This window comes from Podarcis cretensis (assembly GCF_951804945.1).
Source record: "Podarcis cretensis genome assembly, chromosome: 15".
NCBI lineage: Eukaryota > Metazoa > Chordata > Lepidosauria > Squamata > Lacertidae > Podarcis > Podarcis cretensis.
Window position 1 is genome coordinate 27,284,256 of NC_137185.1, and position 10,644 is coordinate 27,294,899.

The following is a 10,644-nucleotide window of genomic DNA, read 5'->3' on the forward strand; positions in this document are numbered from 1 at the left end:
ACCCTGAGGATCATCTAGTCCAATGCTAGTCCATTGCAACCCCGTGCAATGCAGGAATATGCAGCTGTCCCATATGGGGATCAAACCTGCAACCTTGGTGTTTTCAGCACTATGCTCTAACCAACTAATTCCTCCAAAGCAGGGATGACTAACAGCAGCACTGGTGTTTGTGTTTGGATATGGCCCCAAGGGACCGCTCTGTCCCTTCCCCCACCTCCCACAAAAGCCAGGGATAGCTGTGTGAAGCCTCTGCAGGGCAGCGGGATGAAGGCTCCTTGCTGCCCTGCGGAGGCTTCGCGCGGCTAAGCCAGAAGCTAGAACAGCTAGAGGGAGCGCTGTGCAGTGCTCCATAAGACGCACACACATTTCCCCTTACTTTTTAGGAGGGGAAAGTGCATCTTATAGAGCAAAAAATAAGGTAATTGGCCGAAACACATTGGGCTGTTTTGAAAACAGAATCCTCTTCTCCCCCCCCCCCAGCACCTTGGGTGAAATATCCTTTACTTTTAGACTCTAAGCCCACCCCCACTCTCAATGTAAGCGGTGGTGGTGGGGAGAGCCCAGGGGTGCGTGGAGAAGTTGCGATATCCCACTCAGCACAGAGCTCTGATGGAGATGCAAACCCACCCACTCTGACAGTTGTCAAGTCGATCGTTTGATGAGCAGCAAAGGGTGATAGCCTGTCTGCCTAAGGTATGTTTGTGTGCCCTTTGTGGGGTGGACACACACGGCCACACCCAACGCTGGATTAAGAACTTAAAAGGGCCTAAACACTGAATAGATTGCGGTACTGCCCTCATATACAGTTCAAAATAGAAAATGACACAAATCTCACACGTACACTGAAATTAAAATAACTTCTTCCAAGATTTTCTGATTGCAAAATTCTGGAGAGTTAGTTGAAGTTGACTCAACAAAACATTGCTTTGATCTGCCCCCATTACCATTTGCCGATCACCATGGGACTTTGGGGGTTTGTGTCTAGGATGGGCCTGTGCATGAATTTGTTTTATGTGTGGAGATCAGTGCACACTGACCAGCAGACAGTCTTCACAGTAAGGCTCAATTCTGATGGCATGAGTATCACAACGGCCAGTAGATTCTTAGCTGCTGCAGCCTTCATCCGCCTTGATAGTCATTATAACATACTGCTTGTTGTCTTCCGCCTGTTCTGCCATTGAGGACTTCTTGGATCATTCTTTGTCTAGCTCCTCCCCTTTGATCTTACCACCTTGGGTGACCCCGCTGGGAGTATAAGGCTCCCGATGGCTTCACTCACAAGGCTCATAGGAACGTGCAAGCCCACTCACCACGACAAGGTGATGATCCAGTGAGTGAACTCAATGGAAAGCATAGTGCTGGTGGTCAACAAAAGAGATTTAAAGACTCCCTCATGGCAAATCTAAAAAAATGTAGTATAAACACCGACAATTGGGAAACACTGGACTGCAATTGCTCCAATTGGAGAACAGCCTTTACCAAAGGTGTCATGGGCTTTGAAGATGCTTGAACTCAGGATGAAAGGGAGAAACACAGCTAAGAGGAAGGCACACTTGGCAAACCCTCACCGTGATCAGCTCCCTTCTGGAAACCTATGTCCCCACTGTGGAAGTACGTGTGGATGCAGAATTGGCCTCCAGTCACAGACTGTTAAAACCATGTTCATGGAAGACAATCTTACTTGCCTATGAGGGATAGCCAAAGAACAGCATCTTTGACCTGTGTTAGAAGGACGCACCAACAAAATCTCATTGCATGTGCTTTGAGTCTTTATTGGAAAAGCCAGCAGTGGTCACACCCACCGCTGGCATGTGGCCCCTGGAAGGCTTTTGGGAGGGTGGACACGGCCCTTCGGCCCCAAAAGACCAGCCTCCCCTGCTCTTAAAGCTTTGTTTGGCCATGAGGTAAGGAGGACAGCCACAAAGAAACTGTGAGAAGAAAGCGATGATGTCAGCAAAATCTGACAAGTGCTTTTGTTAATTTTCATCTGCATTTCTCTCTCCCTCTAATTAGAATTAGAATTACAACCAGGGGGAAAAAAAAACCCCAGAAGGGTCATTTCTGAAATGATATGCATATTTTTTTGCCTGCCTCTCTTGAGGGAAAGCCAAGTGGGGGCAGGTTTCCAAACAAAGTCCTTAAGGACGCTGGAAGAAGGAAAATGTGTATGTACAGAAATGCTTGTGTCTCTGTGCATTTGTAAGTAATCAGGTTGAACCACTTCCTCCTGAGTCGCTCAGAAAAATGTCACCGCATCTCAGGACAAGGAATTCAACAGTCCCCCTCCCACCCCAAAAAATCCACAGCAAAACAAAACCCCAAGGGTGGTGAAGGATAAAAAGGTCCCTCCAGTTCTCAAATAATTTGCTGGAGTCTGTACTCAAAGACTCAAAGACTTTCCTGTACTGGATCAGGCCAACTTCAGTTGGCCAAAATACAAAAAAAATAAAATAAAATCTTTCACTTGTTCTTTATTCTTTTGTCCTGTGGGAAACAATGAGGAGCAGAATAAAATGTATAGTAGTAGTAGTAATAGTAATAATAATAATAATAATAATAATAATAATAATAATAATAATAGTACAGCAGCTATGACCCTGTTCTACCCTGCATCAGAATAAGATGTTAGAGCCCTGAGCTGGTAGATAGAAACTGATGGTTTTGGGCTGCCAGTCTCTCTCTCTCTCTCTCTCTCTCTGTGTGTGTGTGTGTGTGTGTGTGAGAGAGAGAGAGAGAGAGTTTTAAGTCCTCCCTTGTATAAAGAAACCCCCTGGAAGTTGCGGGGTTGTGGGTTGGGGTCTAGCATAGCTGGGAACAGCCTGAGCTACTATTGCCTCCTTGATGTGCTGAGTTTCTGTTTGTTGAGAATTCTTCTTATATGCGGAGGAGCCACCAGATTGCGATGATCTGATCATCTCAAGGAACACCTTCTGAAGGAGTCTCAAGATCTGCCAGTGAGGACACACTTCAAAATTTGCCTCGTGCAGAGACCAAACTGAGGATCTCAACACCCGGTCCAAGTTAGCGACCTAGCAGCCATGTTCTGTACTAACTGCTGCTTCTACCCAGTCTTCAAAGGCTGCTCCAGGGAAAGTGCATTGCAGTAGTCTAGCCTGGAAGTTGCCAAGTGAGGTCTGCTTATCTCTAGCCAGGTGGGTCAAGGCTGGCATGCCGGGCTCAGCTGATCAAGGGCAGTCCTTGCCACAGAAGCAACTTGTGCTTCTGTGGGAAAAGGTGGATCAAGGAGGAATCTCAAAGCACTGAACCTGTTCCTTCAGGGGGAGTGCAACCTCACCAAGTGCAGGGTGAGCAGTGCTTCCTCAGAAAGGTCACCCACCTGCCTTGTCCAAACTGAGCTTCAGTTTATTGGCCCTCCTGGCAGGGATGTGGGAGTGGGATAAAGGTAAAGGGACCCCTGACCATTAGGTCCAGTCGTGGCCGACTTTGGGGTTGCGACGCTCATCTCGCTTTATTGGCCGAGGGAGCCGGCGTACAGCTTCCGGGTCATGTGACCAGCATGACTAAGCTGCTTCTGGCAAACCAGAGGAGTGCACAGATAGCCAGGCACGAATCCTACATTTCCACTGCTTCACCTGGATGTGATGAAGCAGAGAAATAAAGTTAGGTACCATCCACATTGAAAGGGACGCGGGTGGCACTGTGGTCTAAACCACAGAGCTTAGGGCTTGCTCATCAGAAGGTCGGCGGTTCGAATCCCCATGACGGGGTGAGCTCCTGTTGCTCGGTCCCTGCTCCTGCCCACCTAGCAGTTTGAAAGCACGTCAAAGTGCAAGTAGATAAATAGGTACCGCTCTGGCTGGAAGGTAAACAGCGTTTCTGTGAGCTTCTGGTTCACCAGAAGCAGCTTAGTCATGCTGGCCACATGACCCGGAAGCTGTCTGTGGACAAACGCCACCTCCCTCGGTCTATAGAGCAAGATGAGTGCTGCAACCCCAGAGTCGGCCACGACTGGACCTAATGGTCAGGGGTACCTTTACCTTTACCTTTTACCATCCACATTCTGAACCTGGGGCATTCTGCATGCCAAACATGTGCACTGCAACTGAGCTCTGCTCTGACTGTCTTTGCTATGATCTTTCTCCTCCCTGCTATAATTGTGGGTAGAACATAGGAAAAGCTGCCTCATACCAAGTTAGGCCATTGGTCCATCTAATTCAGTATTGTCTCCACTGACTGGCAGCAAACCTCTAGAGGTTTTGAGCAGGGGACACTCCCAGTTCCGCCTGGAGTTGCTGCCAGGGATTGAACCGGGGACCTTTTGCATGCAAAGCAGATGCTCTACCACTGAGCTGCAGCACAGCCCCATTAAACTATGGGGAATGGGTGGCAAGTCATCCTCCAAAAATTCAAAATAAAGAGAGGAGAGACCTCACCTCAGGTAGGATGCTGCCGAGTGATTGGGTTGTGTGCTTCAAATGAGCAAAGTTTGCCACGACTCAAGGAGGGCTCCTTCCACCCTCCCCGCCTCCACCAAGCTTGGCAGTCTCTAGGTACCAAGTTCCTTTGATTTCCCAGAAAACCAATTACTGAACAGCAGATTAGAGAGCTAATAAAATCCCATTATACCATTTTCAGAAAGTAAATCTGATCGGGATGCTGCCAATTTATCTTTGATGGCCCACAAAGAATGCATCCATTCTGGCAGGCATCCTGTTAACAGCTCGAGATGGATGGGGCAAAGGCGCGGACGCGAGGGTAATACGAAACGACAATCCATCCGGCTAATTAGATATCCAAAATAAGCAGGGCCAGAGGAAGGGAGAAGCTCCATTTAGGGATGGCACATAAACCCCACCAGCATTCATGATGTCTCCAACTTAGGCCATTAAGTACCAGCTCCACAGTGCCTCCTCTCCCCTCCATAACATTGAGTGCAGGAATGGGGAGCCTCAGGTCCCGGGTCCAAATGTGGGCCCTCAGTCCTCTCTCTGTGTCCCTTGGAACTCTCCTCAGGCCCACAACACCCATTTCTAGCTCTGCTTGGCACCCAGTTGTTGTTGTTGTTTGCCTTCCTAAGATGTGTCCTTGAACACTGATCATGCCTCTCATTTATCTGGATGGAGAGGGGTGTGTGTAGAAGTGACCCCCTGTGCATTAGCTGCTGCACCCACTTTTGCTTTTGGCGCCGCCCGCTTCTTTGAAGGGCTGCCTCATTTTACAGGTACCCATCCCTGCATTTAGATCAACAGCTGAGGCCCCTCCACAGCTGGCTGCAATGCTCCCTGGACTGGAGTGGGGAAGACTACATGGTCATTGCTTACCTTTAATATGGGTGATGCTGGAGTGGCAGGCCAGCTACAGGTGGCTTCTTGCTTGCTGCTCAATTGGATATCATCCAGATTGACCCCTCAAACCTATAACAGCTATTTAAGAGCCTGCATGTTTCGCCCCAAAGGATCCCTTGCATGGCTTATGAAAATGTAAGCTGGACACAACATTTTTGTATCTTCAAGGCCTGTGGTCCTGTGTGAGAGCCAGTGTGGTTAAGAGCGGTAGATTCGTAATCTGGTGAACTGGGTTCTCATCCCCGCTCCGCCACATGCAGCTGCTGGGTGACCTTGGGCTAGTCACACTTCTCTGAAGTCTCTCAGCCCCACTCACCTCACAGAGTGTTTGTTGTGGGGGAGGAAGGGAAAGGAGAATGTTAGCCACTTTGAGACTCCTTACAGTAGTGATAAAGCGGGATATCAAATCCAAACTCTTCTTCTTCTCTTCTATCTGTGAGGTAAGAATCTCTAACTGGTCAAACCAGCTCTTTCGTTAAGGTAATGGCCTTAGCAGGCCAGTTAAACACCACCATTAACATGCCAAAAGACTGAGCTCTGTTGCCATAGAGACAAGTGGGTGGGCTTCCTCCCATTTGGCTAGTTGCCATGTTATCCTAGAAGGAAGAACAGTAGGTCAAGAGTGTGTGTATGAATTTTGGCTGATGCTTCAAGCTGGAGATGCAGAGGCTTGTCTTGCTCTATTTAGCAAGCAAAGCTATGGCTTGCAGCTTCTCCAGAAACCTAATGGGGAGGCAAAATCTGCTGGAGTGTTAATGCTGTGAGCCCCTCCTATGCTCAGGTTGTATACATGTGCAAATAAAACCATATATCCTAGAGCCACTGCAGTCTCCATTGACCTTCATTCCAAGGAGTCACTTGCCACTTGGAGATGTGTACTGCAGCATAATTAATATATAGTCACCCTCCACACCAAACATTTCAAGCACTTTTATAAGCACTTTAAGTCATTGCTTCCCCCCAAGAATACTGGGAACTGTAGTTTGTTGAAGGTGATGGGAATTGTAGCCCATAAGTCTCAGCACCTATAACAAACTACAGTTCCAAGGATTATTTTTTTTTGGGGGGGGGGGTCGGGGGTGGAGCCATGATGGTTAAACTGGTAGAAAATCTAAAATGGAGAGTTGGTGTGGGGTGAAGTCAGTCACTGAGACTTACTTCTGAATTTCAAGAAATTGGCACAGCTCCTTCCAGCTCCAGAAGTTTGATGTGGGACATCTTGAGAAGAGTCCCTTGAACATTAGGAGAGCCTGCTGGATCAGGCCAAAGGGGGCCCACCTAGGCCAGGATCCTGTTCTCACTGTGGCCACCAAGATGCCTATGGCAAATCCACAAGCGGGGCCCTCTCCCAAGAGAACTCCCTGCTCCTGCAGCTCCCAGAAACTGGCATTCAGAAATATACTGACTGTGGAGGAAGAGCAAAGCCATCATGGCATAGATGCCAACCCCCAAGTATGTTGGGATGGGGCTGAGCCCCCCCACTCTTAAGGGACCGGGCCTCTCTGAGTCTCCCCACAGTGATGCTGGGCCTTGCTGGGCAGCCTCCTTCTAATGCGCATGACATCACATGTGTGCGTCACATGTGTGGCGGTGCCAGTGCATCAGGGATGATGGCCTCATCCCCCATGAATGGTTCCAACCCATACAGTGGTACCTTGGGTTACATACGCTTCAGGTTACAGACTCCACTAACCCAGAAATAGTACCTCAGGTTAAGAACTTTGCTTCAGGATGAGAACAGAAATCGCGCAGCGGCAGCGCAGCAGCAGCAGCGCAGCAGCAGCAGGAGGACCCATTAGCTAAAGTGGTGCTTCAGGTTAAGAACAGTTTCAGGTTAAGAACAGACCTCCAGAACAAATTAAGTTCTTAACCCGAGCTACCACTGTACAAGCTATACAAGTTGGTGGCCATCACTGCTTCCATAGTTTAACGATGCACTCCATGAAAACATCATTTCTTTCGTCTGTTCTGAATCTCCCAGAATGTAGCTCCATTGGATGCCAAATGGACAGAAGACACTCAGGATGCCCTCTTCTATCAGACCCACCAAGTATAAAGGCTTATGGTTTGATCTCCAGAATGTCCCACTTTTCTTTAGGACGTCCCTATTTTCATCAGAGAAATATCTGAGGGTATAGTAGGATGTCCTATTTTCATCGGAGAAGTGTTGGAGGGAATTACAGTCATATCTTGGAAGTCAAATGGAATCTGTTCTGGAAATCCATTCAACTTCCAAATCATTCAAAACCAAAGTGTGGCTTCTGATTGGCTGCAGGAAGCTCCTGCAGCCAAACGGAAGCCGCAGAAGCCCCGTCAGACGTTCAGCTTCCAAAAATAGTTCGCAAACCAGAACAGTCACTTCCGAGTTTGCGGCGTTTGGGAGCCAAAACGTTCGAAAACTAAACTGTTCGAAAACTAAACTGTATCTTCATTTGCACCAAGGAAATGCTGGAGGGTATGGAATAGGCTTTCCCTATTTTCATCTCAGCAGTGTTGGAGGCACTGAGGCTCTCTGTAAGTGGTGATGATCCCTGTTTGCCACCCTCACTAGGAGGATCACTTTAAAGGTAAAGGGCCCCTGACCATTAGGTCCAGTCGTGACCGACTCTGGGGTTGCGGCACTCATCTCGCTTTATTGGCCGAAGGAGCCGGCGTACAGCTTCCGGGTCATGTGGCCAGCATGACTAAGCCGCTTCTGGCGAACCAGAGCAGCGCACGGAAACGCCATTTACCTTCCTGCCAGAGTGGTACCTATTTATCTACTTGCATTTTGACGTGCTTTCGAACTGCTAGGTTGGCAGGCGCAGGGACCGAGCAACGGGAGCTCACCACGTCGCGGGGATTCGAACCACTGACCTTCTGATCGGCAAGTCCTAGGCTCTGTGGTTTAACCCACAGCGCCACCCACGTCCCTTATAGGAGGATCACTTTATGATGTGTTTATTGAAGAAGCTAGCTCTGTTTTATGTAGCGTCTCTGTCCCTGGGTAAAAGCCCCTCCGACCACGGAGCTTGTTCTGGCTGCTAAAGTACAGTGCCGCCAAACAAACAGTGGCTCTTCCAATCAGGGCGGCAGCCGCCAGCCTCCCAGGGACCTATCCTCGCGTCAGCCAGCCACTCCTTGCTGCTGGCTCTCAAGATTCAATAAGAGCGCACGGCTCTGAGCTACCGTCTCCACTTCCACGGGGAGGAGGCTTGCCATCTGCTAACAGAGTCAAGAAATCAAATTAGCGCTGGCTTTACGCTCACTTTCTCCATGACACAAGTATTGGCAGTCAAGGGCTGAGTTCATCAGGGCTCCACACTAATTTCTTATCTTCTCTAAGTGACTCCACGCTGCCATCTGATGCAATTTGCCCCTGCGCTGTGGCCGAGGGCTCCAATTTCTGCTTGTTTTACCATCAGTTCCATTAATAGGACATCTCTGTTTTGGGTGGTGCAAGGTGGGGGAGGTGGCAGGGAGAGGCTTTGGAAAAATAAGACCTGGTTGTTGTTCTGTTGGAAGGAGAAGGGCGTCAGAATAAACACCATGAGAGGGAAGAAACAAGCTTCCTCAATTTGGTTCGCTCGTCTCCACCTGATTTCCAAATAATCAGTTCCTGTAGGCCATTGCCCTTGCAGGGGCTCTGAGTGGAAAGGATGCTTAAGCAATAGGCATATGCCATTAACCTGAGGTTTAGCCCAGGACGACCTAAGGTGGTGGAAGGGAGTGGAAGGGAGAAGCCCACATTTTTGAATACTCTTCTAGTTGGAAAATGAGAATCCAGGCAAGGAGAAAATTAGCACAGCAAGGGCTGCCACCTCTCTCCGTGATGTGCTAATTGCTCTACTTGCAGGGAGAGGTTGTTGTTGTTGTTGTTGTTGTTGTTGTTGTTGTTGTTGTTGTTGTTGTTGTTACTATTACTATTATTATTTTTAAAGTATTAAGGAAGCATTAAGGAATGTGATCACGACAACATATCATCTATCATCTATCTATCTATCTATCTATCTATCTATCTATCTATCTATCTATCTATCTATCATCTATCTATCTATCTATCTATCTATCATCTATCTATCTATCTATCTATCTATCATCTATCTATCTATCTCTATCTATCTCTATCTATCTATCTATCAATCATCTATCTATCATCTATCTATCTATCTATCTATCTATCTATCTATCTATCTATCATCTATCTAATCTATCTATCTATCTATCTATCTATCTATCTATCTATCTATCTATTTATCATCTATCTATCTATCATCTATCTATATCATCTATCTATCTATCTATCATCATCTATCTATCTATCTATCTATATCTATCTATCTATCTATCTATCATCTATCATCTATCTATCTATCATCTATCTATCATCTATCTGCATGCTGTTTTTCAGGCCCATGGCCTCCTTCTCCTCTCTGTAACAGGGTAATAAGGATTTATTTTTTATTTTTTAAATGCAGTCAGAACTGAATCCAGTCTATCACTCTGGGATTTTACTGGCTCATTCTGTTTTTCCTCTCCTCCTGCATTTTGCAGATGAAAACACGAATTGGGTGTTCCAAGAACCATCAAGTCCTTTCCTTTCCCCGTCTCTAGTAAACACAACAGAAGGCACAGAAGGGATCTAACAATTTTGCTCCTGGGGCAACCACCCCTGGTTCCCCCCTCCCCACATGCTATGCCACTGGCCTCCTTATTTGTCATGGTTTTATTGTAGTCTACCAACAGTTTGCAAATAATATCAATCAGGGTCCAGCCCACTCTTGCTCTCAAAAGGTCTCCCAAATAATGAGCTTTGAAATCTCTATAGAAGCAACAGTGCAAAAGGTAATGCACGATATATTCCATCTCCCCAGTATCACAGACACAGGTCTGCTGCTACTACTATCACTAATAATAACACAGTATGGGCCAGATAGCAAGTTTAAACATGTGGCAGAATGAAGTGGGCATGAGGTGGCAGAATGTGCCGCATTCTGGTGGGTAGGCATTCCTGTTTTTGGATGATAAAAAGGTAAAGGGACCCCTAACCATTAGGTCCAGTCGCAGACGACTCTGGGTTTGCGGCACTCGTCTCGCTCTATAGGCCGAGGGAGCCGGCGTTTGTCCGCAGACAGCTTCCAGGTCATGTAGCCAGCATGACAAAGCCGCTTCTGGCGAACCAGAGCAACGCACGGAAATGCTGTTTACCTTCCTGCCGGAGCGGTACCTATTTATCTACTTGCACTTTGACGTGCTTTCGAACTGCTAGGTTAGCAGGAGCTGGGACTGAGCATCGGGAGCTCACCCCATTGCAGGGATTCAAACCACCAACCTTCTGATTGGCAAGCCCTAGGCTCTG